Source organism: Dufourea novaeangliae, unplaced genomic scaffold (assembly GCF_001272555.1).
Source record: "Dufourea novaeangliae isolate 0120121106 unplaced genomic scaffold, ASM127255v1 scaffold146, whole genome shotgun sequence".
NCBI lineage: Eukaryota > Metazoa > Arthropoda > Insecta > Hymenoptera > Halictidae > Dufourea > Dufourea novaeangliae.
In genome coordinates, this window is record NW_015374023.1 from 539,677 (window position 1) to 564,688 (window position 25,012).

The following is a 25,012-nucleotide window of genomic DNA, read 5'->3' on the forward strand; positions in this document are numbered from 1 at the left end:
GTCACCTGATATCGAAGAATTATTTCAAATGATTAAAAACTAAATAAGATATTATTTGAAATAATATTTGAAGTAATATGAAGAGAGCATGGAAATAATTACTAAAAAAAAAAAACAAGTTATATAACATAATATTTCAAAGAATATTATTTCAACAGTGCCCAGCTCTGCTACTGAACCTAAATAACAGGGGGTATGTGATGTGTTAACATTCAGTTACCAACAGTTAGTTTTCGCGAACCAGGAAGAAGGAAATCCCCTCGAGTTACAGTTGTCTTTCACGACGGACGGCTGCATCCACAACGAACGGGTTATAATTGAATCGTCACGAGTTTAATCCATATCGAAGATTCATTGCATCGATAGAAACGACCTACCTACGGGGCAGTGTCGTGTTCGCGCGTCTTTCATGAGTCAGCGCGTAAAAGTCTAACAGTAGTGGTAAACGCGCCAACGGACCGGACCGTATATTTCTCCGGTATAAAATCGGCATTGCAAAGACCCGGTGTCTTCGTTGCTCGTAAATAAATACAATTCGTTAGCGGGATGAGCCGTTGTCTCTCCGAATGACCCACTTACTGGCATCGGAAGATATTCCTCGATTAATATTTACCTCTGCGCGTGAACTACAACAATAACAATAAACCGTCGATATTGGAAAGGTTTATCGTCCTATTTCTCGCAAAGACTCACGGGACCACGGTCGGTACTGTGTGCACGTAACGTATTTACTTCGTTTCGAAATAAAACGGCAAAGCGGATAGAACCGTGCAAAGGGGAAGAGAGGAATCGATAAGTGGATTTCCTTCAAACGAATTATCCGTCCACTCCGCCAAAGGAACACAGGGAAGGACAGAAGGAGTAACGAAAGCAGTGAGAGAGAGGGTAGGGAGCGATCGATATCGAATCTCAATTACACGGCGATGCAAATAAATTCAATTCACCATGACAAGACGTTGTCCCTGCACTCGACCGTGGTCCAAGTAACCCACTTCCTTCGACGAAGGAGGAAAGGAACAGCCGCGGGATAGACGAAAACGGCGGCGAGGAGGCTTTCGTAGTGAGTCTCTTCGAAGGAAAGGGAAGAAAGGCATCGTCGGAGATCGGAATCGTTTCACAGCCGCGCGTTTCGTACAGAGGAACGATTTAACTGCGCCTCATCCATAAACCTCGACGGAACGGTGTTCGTTATACGTGGAAATCCCCCTTTAAACGACCGTAAAGCTGCCATCGGGGCCGCGTCAATTAGGGGCGCGCACCAGACGAAAATTCGGGACGGGGGGGGCCCAGTGTTTGGAATGGTGTCTCGTACCACTTCCTTCGTGCCCCGAAACTCGGTCCAATTGACCAGAATTTGGACGATTACTCGAGTGTTTCTCGTGCAGCTTTATTTTTATTCGAGGACCGTTCTTAAGGGTTAGCCCACCCTGACCGCCCAAAAATCATCAGTACCTTTGTGAATTTCTTCTGGGAACACAATGAAGTAAATTGAAAATCAGTTGGAAATTCTGTAATGTATATATGTTCAAAATGTACAAGAAATATTTTTGTTCGTACAAAATCGCGGTGCTGATGCTGCTTCTGGAGAGCACCTTTTCTGTCATCCATGTGTTACGTTTGACCTTGAGTTTTTTCAAGGACAGTGCATCTGTTTTTTAATACCACTATGCTATAGATCGTTGAATTCGTCATTTCATCGACAACAACGTGGTATTGAAACAAAGATGCACAGACCTTGAAAAAACTAAAGGCCACCTTGATGTTTAAAAAACAATTCTACCCATTCGATGCATCCTATAAATTACTACATAATTCATAAAAACTAGTAGTTATTATTGACTCACGGGTCAAGATACTCTTGTTCATGGAACAGTTCTTCGTCCTTAGAATTAACAAAAAAACACTAACAAAATACATACTCCAGTATTATCGTACATCCAGGCAGATCGATCTCGAATCCGCGTGTCGTTCAGGAGTCCTTTGCCCCCATCCCCGGGTGTTCGCCACGACTGCCATTTTTTTTTTCTTTCTTATTGCCCGCGTGGCGGTCTTATAACGAGCCGCGATTAACGAGGCCAGGCCGACCAGCAATTTCGAGTATTCGTGTAACGAAATCGTGGGTCCGAAAGGGGGTTGGTGGGGGGTGAGAGGCGAAGGGTCTTCTAAGTCATCCCTGTGGCGTGGTAAATTCCGGTTCGGCTAATCGGCTACGTGCATCCCACGTTGCTGGTCCCAGCGCATTCGAAATGGTCCCCCGCAGAGGGTCCCCTATATTGTATTTTAAACGTATGCAAAGCCCCAGACCGAGAGATTGGGCCTCGCGATTTATGCCCTCTAATATCGTGACACAATTACACGGGTAAATGGTATCACAGCGATATGAATCCTGGATCATATTTCGCCTCGGTTCGATGCTACGTCGTCGGTTCGCGAGAGAAAATTAGGGTACACGAAAGAAGATTGATACGATCGGACGGGGGGGTTTGTTCGTTGAACAATTGGCAGTTTGGACAGTCGTGAACGATGTACCTTTGAAATTGAATGTATGGAGATTTTCGTTGTGTTTAAACGTAGAGATTCGTGTGTATGTGCATCTGTAGTATTCTTTTTGCCTTCGTTCGTTTCCTGAGAAAATCACGGTACGCGGAGCTGAGTGGCGTTCAGCTGAGAGAATTCTTTGATTCCGTTGAAGGCTGTTGGCATCGGTCCCAGCCTCTACCTGGAATTGATCCCTTCCGAAAACTGTCCACGTGACAAAATGCACTTTCTCGGAAACCAATTTCAATCGTGCATTCCGCAGACTAGGCGCATTCTCCTTCTTTTCTTCAATGTTCACGATGCAGTATGTATGCTTGTTGGATAAATTCTAATAATCAAGAGTAACTTGTACTTGTAAAAATATAAGATTTGTTGCCGTCGTCCATACGATACTGCTTCCAAGGCGATCTTCGAGGTCTTGATTGATCCTTCGAGGTCCATCCTGGGATCTCAATATTGTCATCAAGGACTATATCACAAGGAGCCTCGAATGATCCCACTCAAAATGCCATTTTGACAATGGAATTGTCCTTCAAAAAGTAATTCTGTAATTCCGGATAGTCCTTGAAACCTAAGAATTGAATGCAATGAAGCCTATAAATTTTATGATCGACTGAACATATCCCGTTAGTTCTCCCAACTTGCAGTAACGATTTCATCGTCGGAACAGAATCGATTGCGTCGAATCGAGGTGGTGGAATATGAGTCAGTTAGAAGTACGATCCTTCTTGCGTGTCCGAGGACACGTAATCCTTCCTCGGGAATCTTCGATCAAGTAGGACCCTCCTAATCCGGCATGCTACTCGAAACCGTTCGACAAAAGGCCAGGCTCGATAACTTAGTGACAAAATACTGCGACGTCACGCGATCGTAAGCGATGCATCGGTGGTGCAGCGGGACTGGCCTGGGATCTATGGCATCGATCGCGTGTGAGCTGCAGTGTCGAACGAACGAATGAACAGACTAGCAGATGAAAGAACGAACGAATATATGAAACAACGAACAAGCGATGGAACGAAAGATCGAAAGAACGAAAGATTGAAAGGTCGAAAGATTGAAAGAACGAAAAAACGAAAGAACAAACAAACGGGCCACCGTAAAAAAGAAAGCGATTGTCGACCCGAGGAGAAATTCCAATTTCAAACGAGTCCCGCCAGAGCCCGCGCTGTCCGACTGGAAACAATGGAATCAACGACGGCCTCGATGTATACGTTGCAATTGTACCGTGAAAAGAAAATGCATCTCTCGAACACGAATTTCGATCTTTTTCGATTTCACAACGCGAAAAGAAGAGGGTAGGGGAGAGGTTATTTGTTAGTATCCAGGCGACAGAATTTCGTACAGAACATGAATTTTGAACAATCGTTTTTTATTTATACATGAACCGAAAAACAAGTATGTATCAGGATTCTTGATGAACTCTTATCCAACGAAATACCCCCAGACCGAGACAGAGACGAATGATCTAGGGGATCCTCAATTTCTACTCCCGGAGGTATGTCCCTGTTTAACAGTCGGTAATTCACCTGGCCAGTTAGGTTTCTATAACAGAAAGATGATAATAGGAGATTACAAGTGAAACTTCCATCGAGGAAGAGAGAGACCGCGGTTTAGTGGAAGTCGTTCGAAGGAATTGGGGTTAATTAATCGTGTCAATTACCCATTTACCACCCGGAGGAAAAAAAATCTCGGTTTCATTAGGCGTTTACGGGCATTTCCACTCTGAATCGCCGGACTTTTATCCACGGCGGGACGCCATGCGAGCCTCTCCTATAACGCTTTTCTCTTTCTCTCTATCTCTCTCTCTTTCTATAGTTGTATCTAGCTCATCGCGATATATCTCTTGGATCACGCGTTCGCAATTAGTGGACGCGTTTAATACAATGCGGCTTCTTAATTAACGCGGTGTTTCTCACCGGACCGTACGAACGCATCGGTAAACAAAGTTACAAGATGTTTCGAGAGAAACAGAAAAATTTCGAACCCCACACCCAATGGTCCAGAATCAAAATTTAACAGTTCAAGAAACATATTTCTTTTACCATAGAAAAAACTCACATCTCGCTTATTATTAACCGTGGAATATTTATTCCATTTATTACTGTTCTCCTTAGACCCTTTCGTAATCACAGTAGAAAATAGAAAAAAACTTCCCTAAAAATCTGGAGTTTCATGAAAATGTTGAGAACATTGCCAATGAATGACGACGTCATCGAGGGCGATTCTTAGAGACTGACAAAAAGTTTTTTCAGTAACCTACTTTTGTTCGAATAGAGGCACGAATTCCCCATCGATTATCGAAACAACGAAATTTCTCTCGCGTCGGATAACCATCGAAGAAACTTCGGTAATAACGCGGAGTAACGCGTATACTGAAATCGGCCATTATTTTTGCGGCTTACGCACCAATTACGAGCCGAGAAAGGAAATGCATTTCGCGAGTAGAGTGTTTCCGGCTGCGCTCGATACACACGATGCATTATCTGCTTGCGCCTCTGGTGTCCACAGTCTCACGTGTCGACGTTCCATCGAGGAATCGATATCTCTATCATCGTCTAATCCTCGAAAAACAATGTAACAAATCGAGCTGGAATCGAAGTCTATTAGGAAGTCTAGAGGGAGAGAAGACGTTGCTCGATGGCAGAGCTTCGAAGCGCGATCAAACGGGGCAGCAATTAAACGGGGCACGTACGTTGTGTACAGGACGTAGCAAAAATTTTTCTTGCCGGTTGACGGAAGACGTGCTCGTTAGACCGGTGAACTAGAGCGAAAACTTCAAAAACTGGTGAGAGTGGCGTCCAGAGCTGTAGCCCGGTGTTCTCGGTTTGTTCGTGGTGTTGCAACAATATACTTGGTATGGAAACTATCATACAATAATCGTCGAACGACGAATATTAACAGGCTATCCGCCAGTCGGTTCGGTTCGGTTTCGTTTTCCTCCAGAAACTCTCCTTTCCGTGTTCTTGTTAGATTTTACCACAGCGATGGTGTGCTTAATGTTCCTCAAGGCTTGTTGTTACCTTAATTAATGGCAAGTAAACATAGTATTTACTCGCATGCAGAAACAGGCTACGTCGCCGGGACAAATTACATTCTTAAACAAACTATGGTATAAATGTTCCACGGTCCCACCTACCGTTCCACTTATCCATACGAGCGGAGTCCATTTCTCGAAGCTCTCTACAACAAACGTCCCCTTGTTTCCTCGTCAACTCCACGAGGAAAGTACCTTCCACCGAATACTTTCCGCTTTCGTGCGAAACTTTCGGATCGTAATCCGTGTGTACCTAGAGGAGACACTGAAAATGAAAGATCGACGATTTCGGAGACACTTTCGTCGGGGAGAGAGGTTGATGGCATGGAAAGCAACGAAGAATAGGTTCTCCAACGCCGGTTGCAAGTAGGCCTTTTTCCTAATAATACAGTCACTCGTATATTCGTTCACAAACTTCTGGAATAACAATTAGGTGTCGAAACTTTTGTACAATTTTTATTTATACATTCTCCTTATCATAACTTCTATCACCCTTTTCTAATCAATTTGTTTCAATTTCAAAGTCAAATTCGCATTTTGGTGAATAATTTCGTCAGAGATGAAAGCGTTGGTAATGTTAAATCTGTCCAAAACAATCCCTAAAAGGTACATCGATAAATCCTGTGCGTACATAAAACCTGTATCTAGTAAAGCAATCTTTAAGTTTCAAGGTACGTCGTCATTAAGTTTCAAGTACTTCGTCACTTTCACAAACATGCAACCATTCCCTCGACTTCTTATAAATCCGTAATGTATCTTTGCGGCAAGTAGTCAGTTATCGTTGCTTAAAATTTGTCGTCTCGTTTCACCCGTAAAACTTTCTTACGGCGTTGCACACGCATTAAGGACCAGAAGGTAAAAAAAAGTGATACGGAACACTCTGACCCAAGCGGCACCACCTGCAATTAAGTTTCACTGGGAGGAGAACGGTAGTGGGCCCATTTGTCAAGGTGGGAACACCGGATGGATCGTGAGCCTTGTCCGTCCCGAGAGGAACCCACCCATCATCGGGCAATTTTCGCCACGTGATGGGATACCAACCCCGCCACAATCCCCATCGTGTCAGTCTCTATTATAATCGCGTCCACGGGCCAATGTCCACAAAAGGGAGGAGACGCAAGGACTAGACGTTGTTCGGACGTGGCAGGTAGCTCGAGAGAGGAGGCCGTCGGCCTCGACTGTTCTCCAAGAGGTCGACCCACTTCGCCCAAAGGCGAGAGGGACCGTACTGGTAGGCAGTTACGTATGTAGATATACGTGCACCGTACATACGTAAATATATCTACGATCTTCTCTTTACGTCGTATAACGGCCCCTCGCCCCTTTCTTCGCCTCTCTTTTCCACTCTCCTTTTTCCTCTTCTCTCACTGTTTTTCTCTTGCACTGCAGGTCTCCCGATACGTTCGAAAGGTATTTCGTATACGATGCCGTAACGCTACCTTGATAAAGCGTTTCTTTTTTCGTCACGGTCGTTCGAGATCGGAAACAAAACGACACAGGAGAACGCGCTGTTTTCCTCTGAACTGAACGTAATTACCCCAGGCGGAGTAGTTTTCCTTTCTGTTTGTACGAGGTCTGGAAATTGGATTTCGGCAGGCGATTCGTCTGTTTGTGAGTGATTAGATAGAGTTTCTGGATGATTAACTACGTTTAAATGGTCTAGTTCGGAGTCTGGCGAATGTTTAAATCGATTTAAAAAATAAAAGCATGAAATTGAAAATTATATGCTGCATGCAGACTTCTCGGATAATAGCACCAGTAGGAAAAGCTTAACTAATCCAAAAAATCGATGGTTCCAGGCACAAAAAGAATGTAATCCTACGCAATTATTTTTGTTGAAAAACTTATGCGATTTAGCAGCTAAAAAGATATGGGATCCTTAAATATCGATACAAGGTATCAATTTTCTTGATTTCCACTCGAATGATTAAATTTCCGGCCATTTTTATCTCCCTATTAATACGGATACGGCAGGCTCTACTGTACTTCCAAGTGTTCCTAATAATTTGATCACCCACTATAAACCGTAAGCAAAAATCCTGTTTTTACCCACTGTAAATCCATCACCGTTTAAAAGGATCCGATCAACAAGAGGGTCAACGCATCGAACTATCTTTCCCCACTCGGTTTCGTAGCTTCCCCCCTCTCACCGCTCCAAAATATTGTTCCCTTGTGTATAACTCCCCGTAGGTCAGAGAGACCGATAGTTCTCCTCGAGTCGCGGTACGTTACCGGTTCCCGTGAAATTGCTCCGGTATTCCTCGGGCGGGAGACGACACGTGGTTTCAGCAGTATTACCGCTGCCGGTCATCAGCAGCACGCGGGTCTCCCCTACTCTCTCGTCCTCGCGCTCGGCTACTTCCACTCGAGTTCCTCGCAGTCCACGCTGCTCGCAATCAGCCGATCCTCAAAGCGCGACCGGTAGTCGAACCGCGTGCACGTGGATCCCGACGTGGCCTCTGCCTCCGTGGATCTCCGTGGATCGCGATCAGCCTGAACGATCGACGGATATCAACGCCGCCACCAGAAGAGCTCTTCCATTCACCCCTTCCCCTCCCCCTAGATGATCTTGTCTGGTACGTGACCACGGAGGGATCGTTGAACGATCGTGTGGGATATCCGTGGAACGATCTGTGATCGATAAGGACGGCCTAATTGAGCATCGTCGTGCAAGAGTCTCGTGGTGTCCTGCCTATACATTGATCCTCGGTTGACAAAGATAGAAAGAAATCGGTACGATTCCATCGGCCAGGATCTTCGGGGGATCCTGTCAGATCTGGATCCAAGAAGATATTTCGTCTGTCGAAGGGAAACACGAGGTGCCGGACAAGAACACCCTTCAATCAGTGGCACATGTGATCCGCGAACCGTGATCCAAACGGCTGCCTCGAGTGTTCTCGCGTGGGACGATATAGAGGTTATCTGGGGGTTTTTCTTTTTCTCTTTATATTGTGGTCGGGGAGGATACCGCGGCTGTGCGTGTGTGATCAAGAATGAAGAAAGGGTGAACCCATTCGACTGCCCCCCAGGAACGAGAGCTGCTTCAAACACGGTGAGTCGATACTTTACGTTTTAGTCGCGTTGCCCCAGAGGCGTGCCACGGCGATCGCTTAGCGGCTGTTTGAACGGCCGTGTGTGTGTTCCGAGCTGTACCAACAGGTTCTCTCAGACTTTCTGTCGTTTTTGCCCGTCGAATCTGTTGTTTTGCCCCAGGGGGGACTTCTGTTATGTGTACGTGGAAACCCTGCGCGAACTTCGAGCAATATTGTGAATTGAATTAGAGGCTACCGGTTCGGAACCGTTGGGAACGTTCGGTCATGCGATGCTTCGAAGGGTTCTTGCGAAGGTTTTCGAGACTGTCTTTTGGTTGCTTAAATTTTGATTTGGTGGAATGTTATGGGCCTCAAAACATTGCTACAATATTCATAAATATATACCGAGTATGTCCATTATTTCTGTTAGCAGTGCGTACAGTACATCTTCTATGAGCGTCTTTCGTTTCAAAGCCTTCCTGGTGAATCATGTATCATGTGCATCGTATTTTGCTCCGCACCGTGTATTGTTACCATAAACATAAGAAACGTACCGAAACACATTTATCATGTCTATACTAAAAGAGTCTAAAGATGGATAAAGAGTCTCCTGGAAAGATCTAATATCGTGACTCAAAGAACTACTTAGAATTGAAAGCGCGAATAGAAAATTACACGTACAACTCAGACTTTTTATCGTAAGAGCGCATTCAATTTTGTACCGAGAGATCTGGTCGAGGGGGCAATTAGTGTGCTTGTTAGCACCGTTCTTCGATGATACTTTTTCAAGTGTAGACAGTCGGCCTACTTGACTCCCGAAACGACGGCTCGCAGTCTCGTTTAGATGCACGATTATGTATGTTCGTGTACTCCCGACGATAGACCACGGCGTGTTCGACACGGATCGGGAGTGGATGACTGTTATAAAACAAAATTACACGTCGGTCGTTCGGACGGCCCGTCACCCGAGACGAGAGCAACCGAGCGTCATTAGTATTCCGCTCGGCTGCCCGAAACGAAAGTGACTTAATTTCTGTGAATCGGTACACGCGCCGCGCCGGCCGTTCCTCGAATAACAAAAATCGGACGCGCGCGAACGAACGAACGTTAACGTGAAAACGTGGCGATCGTGCATAATTACACGCCTGTTCACGTTGCTCGTGTGCTCTCGAAGGTGTTATTCGAATTAAATTACCCGGATCGGACGAGCTAATCTGTCCGACAATGTCGCCTCGATGAAAAAAGCCAACGAGCCTATTCGACGAGTTACCTAGCTTTTATGTAATCGAAGAATTCAGAGGTTGACTGCGTTCGTATTAGAAATATATTATGTTTTCAGTTGATTGAATTTGATCCTGGACTGGTCAGGTGAGGTATGACTAGGGCAGAGGGGGTAGGTTTGGGTCAGTTTTCAATTAATTTGTAGTGGGGATTAAAATGAAAGAGGAATATTTGAATCTGAAGAATTATAACCAGGAAGGTCTCACCATCGATGTTCTATCATGATTTCATTTTATTATTAAAGGACTTTTTATATAAACAGTGTTTTCTCAATCAATCGTGTTTAATAGAATATTTCGCCAAAATTCTGCTAAAATAAATATTGCTCGTCTCGTAGCAATACACCACCATAGCGTTAACCCTTTCGGTACGGCCATATCTACCGAGAAACGTATCACACGAGATATGGCTGTATAAACCGTTCTCGTATTTCACAGCAACACAAAAGTTGGCGATGCTTCCGTATGTTTAGCTATTAAATTCTAAATAGTCTTTACATAACAAAACAAACGTACACCAGAAACATAAACGCGATAAAGTTCGATATTAAATCTATTTCAACGGTTTAACAACTGTTTAATGTACACGGTCGTTACTACGTGGCGAGTAACTACAGTCGCCCATAGTCTCGAAAGGGTTAACTTTCTTTCCGAGACGACAGTTATCACCCCCGTTCACTAAGAGAGTTCAATTTTCACAAAAAAAAAAAGGGTGAAAAAGTTCTTTAATGCGTTTAATTTTTGTCACCCTGTAATTAGACGATCGCAGGCAGTTTTGTCTGAACCGTTGCTCTGCTCCTGCAGCCTTGTCCCGTTCAGTCTCGTGCTCGATCACGTCGAGCATCGTACCCGGGCGAACCGGTTGCCGGTTCGGATCGGATCGGATCGGAAACGCGAATAAATTTATCACGATAAAATCGAGCCAGCCGCGTAATCGACGCGGGCGCGTCCGCCGATCGCTCCGCGAATGTATCGCCGGAAATAATCAGGAGTCGGTAAACCCGACGTGGACGTCTCCTCGGCCCGAGACTTACGGTTGCCAATAAACTACTCTCGGATCAGTGACTCGCCCCGCGTCGGGTGATTCGAGGAACGATAAAATTTCACGAGAAGAACCCGCGGGGGATGGAAGGCGAAATGTGTCGGTGGGGGAGCAACTAAGCCTGGTAAATCGCTGGATGATGATCGATGATCGATTTTCTCGTCTTATAAAACGGCGTCGAATGAATATCTATTGTCTACTTTACTTTCACCCTGCTGGCGACGGAACATTGTGTTCTCCCCCTACCTGAACTTGTTGGCGAACGGAAGCCAACGATGTAAGTACAGAGGCCTGTGACACCTGTTCGATCGGTGGAACGAGAGAATACGAAATCTTCGAGATCTGGTAGAAAGTCGTTCGTGGACAGGTTTGCTGATTTTATCGAAATTTTGCGTATGCAAATTTCTGGAGGCTATTCCTGGATTTTGTCAAACTTTTACGTATGATCTATTTGTCTGAGGATGGTTCGATCGGAAGGGTTGTCAGGAAGAGTTTGTTTAAACCAGAGATGGGCAAATTTATTATGTAGGTAAAGGAGTTTTGTATCAGGAATAAAAGATAAAAGTCTACTTCGTCGTTTTTAATCGTTTAAAAGCGTTTTTATTTGTACCTAAATTCGCGTACTTTATAGAAAAAAATGTTGTCGAGAGTGTTCCAGAGCCCTTTGAAGTAGGGGTCGTGTGACGTTAGGGGGACAGGAAACGAGGGTAATTGAGAAAATAGGGGCAAAATTTAGTTGGCAGTCTTTCGAGGACAGTATTGTTATGGGTAGTGCTTTTGTCGGTTCCGTCGTGTGAGTGCTTCTCCACGGGCGAAACAGACTTTGGAAGTTGTTTCGCCCTGGGAGGTATTGTTGCGAAGTCGCCGCAGCTACTGAACCCCTGTTGAAAGTTTCCGAGTGGCGGGATAAAGGGGACGCGAGATTTCCTTTCCTGGAAGTCGAGTTTCCGAGATACAGATCGACTCTTGAGCCCTGAAAAGTGGTCGTTGGAAATGGATCTTCGACGTCGAGTAGTTTTCAATCCGAGGCATCCTCTATCTTTCAGTCAAACAAAAAATAGCTTGGATCCTGAAATAAAGATAAATGTAAAAGAAAAAGGATATTTTGTTCGTTTAATCTTAACGCTCGTAATCTTCTCAGTGGGATCCAAATCAGATACAACTGCCTACAAATGATTTTGCAAATTGATCCTTCTTTATCAGGTCGATGGGTGTCACCGACCTCAGCGTTTTCTTTTTGACACAATCCAATTTTCTTAACCCTTTCAGACCTGAATTGTCTTTTAAGAATAAAAAAAAAAATTTGATTACAACTTTTAACTCGGCGAAACATTCATCCTCATCGAAATATCAACTTCATGTACACATATGTGACCACCAGGTCTGAAAGGGTTAATTCAAAGCTGAAATATCTTCCTGGGAAAGTGATGTATCTCTGCAATTAATTGTACAATCATCGTCCCCCTAGTCAGATGGCAAAGAGCGACGCGTCCGAGCGAGGCTGATCAGTGAAAGTGCCACATGGCCGGGGCGGTCAGGCTCGTTTTGAAAATCGAATCGACCCAATTTTTCGATGCAACTTGCGACGCTCCGTTACGTCGCTGTCGACCAGTACAATCGCACGGGGTTACGTGACGTTTGATCGTGTCACATGGACGACGTTTAATGATGCGTCGAAAGCATCCCGTGGAGATATCCACACTCGGTTTCCATCGCGACACCACGACCTGGAACCGCTTCCGTTTCGGTCACTTCTTCGTCACGGTTTCCTGAAAGTGGGTTACGCGTCCGTTTTCTCGTTCCGATCGCCGACTCATCCCGATAATCATTATCCGATCAAGTCGAGCAGGCAATGAGCACCAATTTTAATAATGGAACTACGAAACAAGGGAAATTGCTATTTTATTCTTTGAGGAATTACTGAAATTTACAATTTTATTAACAGTATTATTTGACACGTACTACCAAATATATAATTTTAGGCGAACATCAGAAAACTGTCAATGTCCACACAAATTTATTTAAAAACAACATTTATACCAGTGGTATTAAGTCTTTCATTACGAATTGTGTTTTTGACAGGGTTTTCGAGTTCAATAACCCGGAAAACACGAGAATACTGATTTTTATAAAAATCCAATGAACCTATCAGTCTGGGTCAGCTTGTCGGGAAAAAAAGACCACTCTGTACCGTCGACGAGCATCACGAACGATGTCCACTTTCGCTGATCCCACGTTCGTGGTGACAAAAATCACGCCAGGTGATTCTCAGGTTTCTACGAGCGGTAGATACCGATCGATATTCCGTTTTCTAAATTTCACCGAGTCCCAGAGAAATCCCTTTTGTTCCCTTCCCTCTGCTTTGCGGCGCAGAAACAGGCGAGATCGAGAAATGAGCATTCGGATCCGTGATATCCGAGGTGTCCCGATTAAATCACGTCGGTACGCCTCGGATATCACGCTCGAGCGATCCGAGTTCCCGCCAATCGAAAGTCGCGGGTGTTAATTTCATCGGAACCAGGCGAGGATCAGGTATAACGACGCGTCCGCCGCCGCAGCACGGAATTCATCGTCTCGGTTTCCTTCCCCCGTTCGGGTACCGATGCAGCAGCAGACCGCTTGGGTATTCTATGATCTAGTTTCGAGGCACCAGCAGACGTGTGTGTGCCGATTCGGAGCAAATTAGAGCCGCTTTTGCTTGCCCGCGATGAATTTGTGATTCCTTCTCTTCTTTCTCCGAGCCCCTTTCTCTCGGCCCGCTATTAGACCGTTTCATCGTCATGGTCCCCGGACCACGAAAGATTCTGTACAGAAAATATCAGACCTAGCTTGGGCTTGGATCGATCAGAAATTTCAATCGTATTTAGACGGATGATCGACCCCCGTTTTCTCGAGGCCCAGTGTTTCCATTGCAGATATTAGCTGGACAAAAGTATTTGTTTTATATTTATTCAAACCAAATGTGATCTCGGAAAATGAATGTACGAATTTTCTATTTACTCAATATTAATTAACTATTTTTTTAAATTTAATACGTAATAATTGAATATGTTTGATTTGGAACAAAAAATCCAATTTGGTAGAACATAGTGTAATTATTTTATTCTTCGATACTATTAAATATATTCGATGCTATTAAATATATTCATCGACCGATCGATCATTATTTGGCTCGAAATTCGAGTACTCGAATGAAGATACATGTCTGAGCTAAATACGACTGTGAAGGGTTAACCAACGACTGGGTTGAAGCGCGAGCGAAAGGCGACGAAGGGGGTAGGATAAGAAACGTGTCTTCGGTTCACCTACAATTACGTCGTTAGCCTAACAACCGATCCCGGCCATTAAACGTAAACAACGCCCACGACACGCGGTTTCCAGATGTCTCTGTCACACGTGTACAAGCGAGAATACTCGTTGGATATGTACATAGTAGCGTCGTCGATTACAAGCTACGAGCGAGGAACGTTCCGCGGGGAATCGAGCGAAATTACAGGCGGCGGCGCAGCGGGGCGATTCGATTTCTCGATCGGAAATGACCGGGTACACGGGTTCTTGTGGAAACATCCGGCGGTAGATTGAGATCGCTGCTACCAGCCGCGACGGCAGCGCGGATTCCATCGTTCGGTTTCCGTGTTGTTCCATTTAACTCTTTACCCCTCGTCATACCTTGACCGTTCATTCATCGAACTTGATCGTGACATAAATAATTGCACCGAGGTTGGTACGTGCATTAATCTGATGAAATTACCCTAATAGCACAAAAATATTGAAAAAATATTTTTTTAGCCACACTTTTTAATATGAAATAAATATTATAATTAGGAAGCGTGGATGGCTTTATAGGGAGCAGCAGCAGCTCGCGCCACACGTTGAGCTCCGCCCCTCGAATCCGTATAACCAATCGGGAGTATCGATTTTTCTGTCAATGCCGAATACGAATAAGCGATCTCCGATACCGGCCATTAGCGATCGTGTCCGTTTCCCGTGGCAATCATCGATGACCCAGGTGAAATTTATCGAACCATTCGGTCGCGAAACTCTTCCCTCTGTCTCTTTCTCTCTCTTTCGCACACATACACACGTATACTCGACAGGTTCTGATAAATGGAACCATGGATGATACTGTCGGATCGAATCGTACTATCGTAAACGACGTTCCTTTGACGTGTTTCCGCTCGTAAAATATGAAAAATGACCGGGCGGAACGAGCCATCGACCGTGTTTCGCGAACCGAACAGTCGAACAGTGAAATGGCACCGCGATTTCACATTTAATATTCATCGAACTGATTCTTGGCGAGAAATCAAAGGATAAATACTGTGGCAAGCTTAGCTCAATTGTCCTAAATAATATTTTTAAATATTCGCGAAAACGAGATTTTCTTAATTACTCTGTGCAGTTCTTTTTTTTAATATAGGTAACGGTTTCAATTGAACTTATTTTACTTTTTTTTTACACGAACTTTAACATAAATCACTAAGGCATGAACAACTTAAACACAGCACTCATCATTGTTTTTATATATTAGAATATAGTTAATGATTCCCAAAAAACAAGTCGATCTGCCGGCATGATTGACTTTAATTTCGTAATTAAATTTTTTGTTCAATTTGCAATTCCAAGTGGCCGCTTAGGATTATCTGATTTAGTAGATGTTACGTAGAGCAATATGAACTAGTAAAACCATCTAAAAATCAGTTAGGAGAAATAAATCAGACTGTGTTTTATCTTAAATTTATGCAATCCTTTATTATTTCACCGAGTTTTCTAAATGTTAACCGCTTAATTTGTACATAAACGTAAACACGACATTCATGCCCCGGTGGAGAATGTTGCACCGTTTTTTTTTTCTTCTTTTTCCAACCGGGACCAGTGAAATTCGCGAGTTCTCAATTTATTGCCCACACGCCGGTTTTTAACGGGCTTGCAACCATTGACCCTTTGCGGTCCCTCCGGCGAAGGTTGGTTACACTGTAAATAAAAGCTGGTCGTCCGGTGGCAGACCTCGGGCGTGTAGGTACCGTAAAACAGGGTTACTAAAGTCGGATGTTACCTTTGGTGTACGGTACGTACACACATACAGGGTGTTCAAATAAAACCATTCAATATTTATATGGTACATAGAACACATTTTACCGGGGAAAAAAGCCTTAGTAAACGTAGGTCGAATGGTCAACCGTTTCTGATATATAAACATTTTTGTATGTAGCATCATGATTGACTTACTGAATTCTATCGTATGCAATGTTTATCGTCAATGTTTATAAAACGCGTTCTGAATGTTCTCATTCAATTTCCATACATGCTTCATAAGAGTAGATTTACTGATTTTTTAAAGTATTTTTGGTAAGTACATTATGGTACCTTTTTCAATGATTCTTTGTTAATAACTTTTGGAAACAAATGATCGGCGGTTAAAAGTAAGTAAAGTGGAATACTGTCTGTAAATATCGAAAAGCTAGTAGTACAAAAACATTTATATCTCAGAAACAGTTGACCTTTAGAGCTATGTAAATTAAGGCTTCTTTTACTCATTACAGTGTGTCGTATGTACCATATAAATATTGAATGATTTTTTTCTGAACACTCTGTATGTGCGCGTTTGCTTCGTCTGTCTCTTCTTTTCCATCCACGGGCTCTCTTTTTTTTTTTAAGGTTTCGTTTAACGCAAATGACAAGCATGTGTACCGTTCGAGGCAAGAGAGAGAATTCGTTTCGTGTGTCCTACTGTCCTCTCGACGCCCGTTAATTAGATTCGTTCGGTTCCGAGTGTTCGACCCGCGGGAAACGACGCGAACAGAAGAGGTAAAACGACGTCGTTAGGTGTACCGTGGCTGTGAACAAAATCGTGTATACTCGAGAGTGTTCGGTAGTTGTGTCCAACAGTTGGAATATTCGATTGACCCGAAAGAGAATTGTCGTATTAACCCCTTGTGACTGAGATTTAACAGGTTGAACTGGCATGTCGCAGGTAATCTCAAAGTCAGTAAATTACACGGTTGAAATGTATTAAATTTCTAAACAGAATATATGTATATTAGGAATACTTGTATCGTTAATAGCAAGTACAGAATAATGATAATAAATTGACAGAATAAAAATTCTCTTTCATTAGCAAAAAAAAAAAATAAAAGTATTTCGTCGATCGCAGTAGAATTTTGGTTCGTCCGGGCTGTCAACGGTGTTAAATCGATACTTCTAACCCAGACCTAACCCAAACCTGTCCCGAATGAATGAGCGCGTGACTGAAAGGACTAAAAATGGATCGCTAGGTGGCCCGAGGCGGACTAGGAACCAGGGACTTCTACCGATACGTAAAATACCGGTATTGTACCGGTATTTTCGGGTGAACCTTAGTGTGCTATAACGTTTTAAATCAAATATTCTAAAAATGAGTTTTCACCCGTACGAATTAAATTAAATTAAATATATCGGTTTCAGTATAGCTTTCATGACATAATACCAGTATCAAAATCATACCGGTTTAATTCCCTGCTAGGAACTCGACCGTTTCCCATTATACAGATCGGGCCCCCCTGAGGGGACACACGGGACCATTCCATTCGTAGGTTAATAACACACAGACACAAGCACAGATACGACCTCATCGTGAATAATTAACGTCTCGTCTAGTAGTCCGACTGCCTCGAAGCGCGAGCCGTTGGCTCTGCCAAGTGAAACGGGCAGACGTCGCGCTCGTGGGAAGGTGCGATCGAGAAAACGAGCCTGGCATTTTGTGAATCGCGATCGTGAATCGAACTCGAATCGCCGCGGGATCGTCGATCGTTCCACCGATTTACGGTTGCGTGAACGTAGTGGCAAGTGGGGGGCTCGTCACGCGGGGGAATTTCTCGTACGAGTGGTACCTTATCGTAGCTTTCGTTTGGAAATAGTACTCGAGATCGTGTAAGATATTCAGGTGGGTTTTTCGATTTCAATAGTGCATATCAATTTTTTACGTTTGCAATATTTTTCGTGAAACGGAGCTAAATTTTTTTGAAACGGAATGCCATATATTTTTTATGTTGTATCAAGACGAATTCGTTAATGTGCAAAATTTCAATTTGAAAAATTAGCATTTGTAATTAAATTAAGGAGAAAAAATACAAATTAGTAAGTATTAAGCGAATGAACAGGCGCGAAAATTGTTTGAATATGTGACGAGGAATTAAAAAAAAATCAATATTTAATCGTTTACTTATTTTAATAACATAATTTACTTGTTTTTACATATAATGTTTATTTACTGGTGCATCGACCCGACTTCCTTTTCGAGAAAATACTCATGAACAAATCCCTCGATTCAATATGACTTCCTTGACGTGTCTGTCCCTTACTCCCTCTTTCTACTTATTCCAATAACAGACGAATGTACACGTATTCCGTAGACTCTCGCGACCAACCTGTTGTCCCCATAAAGAATCCAGTCCCCGGAGAAACGTCGGTGTACTTCAGAAATTCCGACCGGTCAGAGATGCGATTACGAGGCATAATCACGAGACGTAATATTTCAACGCGTTTAACTGTAACGCGAATCGGCGAGCGGAGTAGTAGGCAGGACAAGAGAAAAGCGTAAAAGGCCTGGCGCCAGACGAGACCGCCCCGGTTAATTACTCTAAGCCAATGATCCGGCCGACGAACAAGGAAAAAATCGATTCCGGCGAACCGGTTGAATCCTCTCCGCGCTCAGGATCGCGCAGAATGTGTGCCAACAATCGTACTTGCGCGTGTAGCGGTGAGTTCTGCGAAAAAAAAAACTGTTTCGAGCATGTTTGAATCTTTTGCGAATACGAAAAGTTTGAACTCAGTCGAACAAGCCGAGTTAAAAAAAAACGGAAGATCGCGTTCAACTTTTCAAACAATTTGATGACTAGATTGCGGATGTTCATATATAATATGACAAGTATAACATAATTCTGGTCTGAATAATAATTAAGTCTGAACACTTAGTGCCGTGGAGCCTTCGAACACTTATCCAGGATTTACTGTACCATTCGAATAAAATCGTGTCCAACTCAGATTTCCACCAATTATTAACTCGGAAACGAAGTCTCCAACGTAATATCGTCATTCCTGATTTTCGTTTTAGTTTGCAATACAGAATCCACCCTCTGAAACTGTCCCATATTTTACTCAACACCCTGTATACGAAGTTCGCACTCGATCCAGTCGAAAATCGCCGTGATAAACCACGCTCCTCGGGTACAATTACGCCGAGAAAACGCCGGGGCCCTACGCCCGTGGCTCGTTAATTTCGCGGTTCGCGCGTAAAATATCAGGAATTAATCGTTAACTGTACGGAATTCTTCCCTATCGTTGGCGGTGTCCGTGTACCGTTCCTTCGACGTCATCGGTACACCCGCCGATCCAGGCGGCGAGATAAGAATTTTCGGGCCGATTCGACGATTAAAAACCTCCGTCAACTGTGTCTTACACGGATGCACGCGGCGGCCGCGATTCCTCGTCGGCGTATAAATTCCGCGCGACGTTTCGCTGGAAACAATTAGCGCGAGCCCCGACGGGATCCCAAAGCGATGAGAGAAGAACAGCAGCGCTAGCGCTGTGTGCACACACGGGGGTGAAGGAGAGGGGGGACGAATGTGTGTCAATCGAAAGCCGGTTTCTAGGTGGCGTTCAGCTGTGTGTCGGGGGCCTGCCGACGACGATTTTCAGCGTGGAATTAATGGAAGGGGCGCAGGGGATCGTTAATACCGTGGTGTAATTACGTGGTTTTACGTGGGTCCCCTTTCCCCCCTCTTCTGTTAATGCCCCACCATTAATACAGCCGCGTAATAACGGGCTACCGATTCATCGTATCGTCGTCGATGATCAACCACAACCAGTCGCTGCATTTCCCATTGAATGTCGTATTTATCGCCCCCGAGGGTTGGATTAATATTTGCGTTTCTCTGTCCCGCTGTCCGTGGGTGGAACGATTTGCTAAACGAATCGTCGCGACTAGATGCGCGTCGTGAATAACGGTCCAACCGGCCGCTCATCTCGATCGAACTCATTTCGTTTGTTCGACACGGTGAGCATGAACTTCCGCATGGAGCAGGTGTGTCTGTGAACGTTTGGATTATGGATCCGTATTTTTCCGGTGGCTGAGTCGTTTGTGACCCCTAGCAGAGATAGGTACATTCATATATTTCTAGATAAAGAGTTTCGAATAGCGAATTAAAGTTAAAAAAAAAAAGTACTCCCCCATTTTTCATTGAATAAACGTGGAAATTCTGAGTTTTAATATAAAATAATTTTTCATTCAACATTTTTAACCGTTTGTTTCTCACAGCATCGTGAACCAGTGTTGGGCAACAAAGTTGTTAAAAGCGACTTTTACTGTCTTCTTCGCAATATCAACTAATTGCGAATTTTTCGAAATTCCGTTTTGCACATCATTTAGTAAACTACTCTTTTTAACTTCACAAGAAAACTGAAGTCTATCGGTCCGATTTTAAAAAAACAGTTCTGTTTTAAAGGGTGTAGCGAATACCTTTTTTTACACATTGTATATCCAAAGCGAGGATTTCCGTTTCGACGAGCGATCTGTCACCTTCGGGGCACGATCCGTTCGATACCAAGTTGCATAAGAAAGAAAAAAAGAGATGGAACGAAAGAGAGGATTCGTATCGCCGATATTTATGCAAAAACTTTCGAGCGTGCACGGTCGCATCGCGCGGATACGCGGCGGCACTACCCGTAAAAATGAATGTTATGCGCGCATGCAGGCGAACGCTGTTCTCGTGCAGGTACCCGCGAAGTGGGTCACTTTTACCCCCCGTAGCAAGCTGGATCGCGAGATCGCGATCGAAGATCGGTATCCCCGGCCCCCCGTGTGATGCGAAAGACGATCGTGATGTTTGCTTGGCATATCAAACGTGCACCGCTGGTACCCTCCTCCTCAAACTTACATATGGCACAAAGAACTGTTTCATTTAACTTAATGTTGAATTAAAAATTCTCCTTTACGATTAATTCCTTACTGCATGCTCTGTTGCTGCAACTGTTTGTATTTTTATTTGAACTTAATTGTTATGTATACATACTAGGCTTATACCTAATAACTAGATAAATAATAAATAATAAATAATAATTGTATTGGGCCTTGCCCGTCAATTCTAAATAAATAATAATAATAATAATAAATATTATTATTGACTTGACCCGGTGTCAAGTGTGCCAACTGTCACAGAGCTCGCCGACGAAGATTTACATTTATAGGATCGGATACTGATCGAAGTCGCGTTCGAATCGATCTGTAGAAAAACAAACACACGGAGCAGAAAATCATCGATCTATTCCCCGGGCAGATCAATTCATTTCCCGGTGTACCGTGGCCTTATCCAAGGATTTACGACACGACGTATCGGATGCATCGTGATAACTCCAATTATTATCACCGCGCTACTTCATAAATTTACGATCTCGCGAACCGGTGCATTTGTCGCTATCGATCGCGAGATCCGACTACAAGATTCGCCGTGTATCACTTACATTGTCGCGGGGCTCTCTCGTTCGCTGCTCGATCAAGATATCCCCGGCGAGAGATCCACGATCGGTTGAAAAATCCGAACACGAGCATAACCATATCAACCAGCTAGAGTCGATATTCTGACTAGTTGGAAACGAGGAACGCGATATTACATCTTTTAGATCGTGAAGCGGTATAAAATCGGTGTACGGCCGATTAAATTCAAGATCAATTTGACATTTCAAGTTAACCTTCCAGTTATCATTGTCTAAACCTCACTGAAGGTAAAGGGATTAAGAAAAATGGGATAAGACGAAACAACAAGGAACACTTCAATTCGAATAATCATTGCTTCTTCGTTCTTTCGAGCCTGCCAAGCAAAAACTGATTAAATAGTGACACGCTGTGACGTTCACGTGTTTCCTCGATTCTGTAGAAAATGCGCAGAAATCCACGCAGGTTTCTATTCGAGAAACGGTGTAGAAACTTCGCGCGTCTCCCAGAAGAGGTGAAAATAGAATCTCTGGGGAGGGGCGGGAGGGAAATTAATTCAGCCGAATAGAAAGACTTTACGGTGACGAATCATTGGTTGGTCGAACGGCGGCGGCGGTGGACGGTTCGCGCGAGAAAATGCAGCATAGAACTATAACTCTCGTGGCGTAACAGCCGACTAACCGGCCTGTCACCATTAAAATGCATCGTCCGTCGCCGGAGAACACCCTTTCTAACAGTCACAGACCGCCCGCCATAAATTTTACCGGTACGAGCAGCCTGCTCTAAATGGCGACGCGAGATTTCTACCGGGACAAAACGGTCGCCACTTAGGGATCCAACCTTGCCAATCATCGATTCAAATACCCAATATCTCTCGTCGCCGCGGCACGCTCCCATTTCCCGGTGATTCGCTTGGGAGGAAAAGAAATCGGCCGATTGGGCATCGAGCCGAGATCGAACGCTTTAGTACCGATGACAAAAGGAGCGACAGAAAATTCGTACCCTTTCGATTTTGTCGTGCCTGTACGGTGAACCTTACCCTTGGTGAAGTTCGAAGAATAGTTTTGAAATACGTGAACACGGATACAGTTCACCAAAAATTACATCGGCATGGACTGTGGACGAATACAGTGGCAGACAATATATTTTCTAACAGATGTTCATACTCAAGACCGTTCAAAGTCAAGGTGTTCAAGCACTAAGAAGCTCAAACACGAGGATTTTCAAGCACGAAAAAGTTCAAGCATGAAGAAGTTCAAACACAAGAATGTCCAAACCCGAGGATATTCCAATAGAAGGACGTTCAAACTCAAGATGTTCAAGCATGAAGAGGTTCAAGCACGAAGAAATTCAAACACAAGGAAGTTCAGATACGAGGATATTCAAACACAAGGATGTTCAGACAGGAGGACGTTCAAAGAGAAGGATGATCAAACCCAAGTTATTGAAACAGTTCCAACAGTTTGAAATATTTCCACTGCTTGAAAGGTTTCTACCGACCGAACACTGTTTGAACAGTGTGAACATTACGCGTTGGAAGTTGAACGTGTTCGATTACTAATACTAAGGTACCAGGGTCACCGACGATTCGTTTTCTCCTGATTTACCTAAGATATCAATCACCATAGCAATAGCTGGTACTTAGGCGTTTCGTCTCTATCAATTCAGTCCTATCTCGCGACCTTTTTCCCTGCTTGTCTGTCCTTCCCCTCCTCGAAGACCGTTCGTTTTTTGTCCGTTCCTCTCTTCTCCCGCGATCACCGACGCCCATAGCGTGTGGCGTTCACCCGTCGACCTTCTTACGAGAGATCCGTCGACTTTTCCGTCCGTCGTCCTCGATCTTGCGCGTCTAAGGACGCGGCGAGGGACCCGGGGGCTCGGCGATCCGCTGCAGCCACCTCCGGGGCCACCCGTGATAGATGACACGCTTCCGATAACGAATGACACGCGATGATTCCCAGGTGATACCGCGATTCCACCGTCAATATCCTCTCTCACGCCACTTTTCTTCTTACCGTACCGACTAGATCCAGAGAATGATCGTTCCCCAGTCGTTCTGTGATCCACCTAAGTCTGTGTGTACGCCAAGGCCTCTAGGGGATCTCGATTGTGATCTTGGAAATCGTCTTTCATCGTCGGTGATATTAACTTTTGTGGTTTCGTGAACGTGAATCGTCGGTGAAAAAAACACAATCTTGCGATTTTCACATGGTTTTCTATGTCACGCGTGACGCAGCACGGTCAGATTTTCAGATTGTCGCGCGAGAACAAAGTTTCTCTTTACGCTGTGGTCACGGGAGGAGAACTATGGGGACTTTCTATGACTCTGCTGGTACTGTGGAAGTAATTAACAGTTTCTGCGGCCAGCTTTAGATGTGGACACCTGCATAGTCTGTCGGTACTTTTGCGCGTTAAGAATGGATACTTAAGTGTAATGAAGAATGTTGTGTGCCTTCAGTTGCTACCAGAAGCTCCGCCAAAAAGACAGTATGGATAGAACTTTCTATTTTTGGTAGTTCTAGTGTTACGTAAGGGATGAGGTGTCCGACGATTCAGCTTTGTTTTCCACTAATCATGGCCTACATGACTAACCAGGGAGAGTTCGAGTGACCAAATAAAATTCTCATCGGTTAGTGATTCGAAGTTACCGGTTTTATCGAACAATAATCTTTGAAAATGTTCGCCACCTATTACAACCTAGAAGCACGCAGCATCCCAATTTACGGACTCCCCCGCAGCGAACCACGATGTTTGCACGTGCGTACACCGATCCACCTGCAGGGTGCTTGAAGCGACGGGAACAGATACCAGCCATTCCTATGCAACAGATCGTCGGATCGTTTTGCTCGAGTCACTCCTACAATACGAAAACGGTTATCCCGTGGCTAATCAGCGGTAATTATCTCCTCCACGCCGGGGGGACGTGGGCGTGTATATACCGCGCGATGCACCCGGTTCGAAAGGAAGTTATTCGACAAGAGAGTGAACGATTGACGATAACTGTCCGGTAGGGGTGTACCAAGAAGGAAGGGGCCGAAAGGTCATACACTGGTGATCGAAGATGCTTGGTAACAGGAGAGTACCGATACCACAGACTCCTATACATATACTAAACTGCTAGCTTCCTTATATAGGGTGTAATAAAAGTGTTGTAGGTCCCCAAATGGGTCACTCGTCAGGTGATTTGGAACAAGTTTTTCCTTAGAGAGATATTAACAAAAAAATAGAGATGACTTTGAAATCTCCTGTATGCCTTCACCCACGCAGACAATGTTTGTGTCACAATATGCTCCCCTCTATACCGTGTAAGTTTTGTATATAACATTTTTTCATATTATTACAAATAACGGTAATATTCAAAGTAGATATAGTTATTGCCCCACCCTGTATATATAGAAGTCTGTTGCGGCCGATACGCGGAAACTCCCGACTCCCCGAGTATTTTCCTCTCCCATATACGAGAATCGAGGGCTCTCTCGTCCATAAAAAGAGGGACACCGAGGCGAAAATGCATTTCTCCCATGGTGTGTGTGTATCTCGAACACTTCCGGTTCGTTTGGAAAGGTATTCACGGATATGGATAGAGAAACGGTTGGAATTGTTCATCGGCCCGGTTCT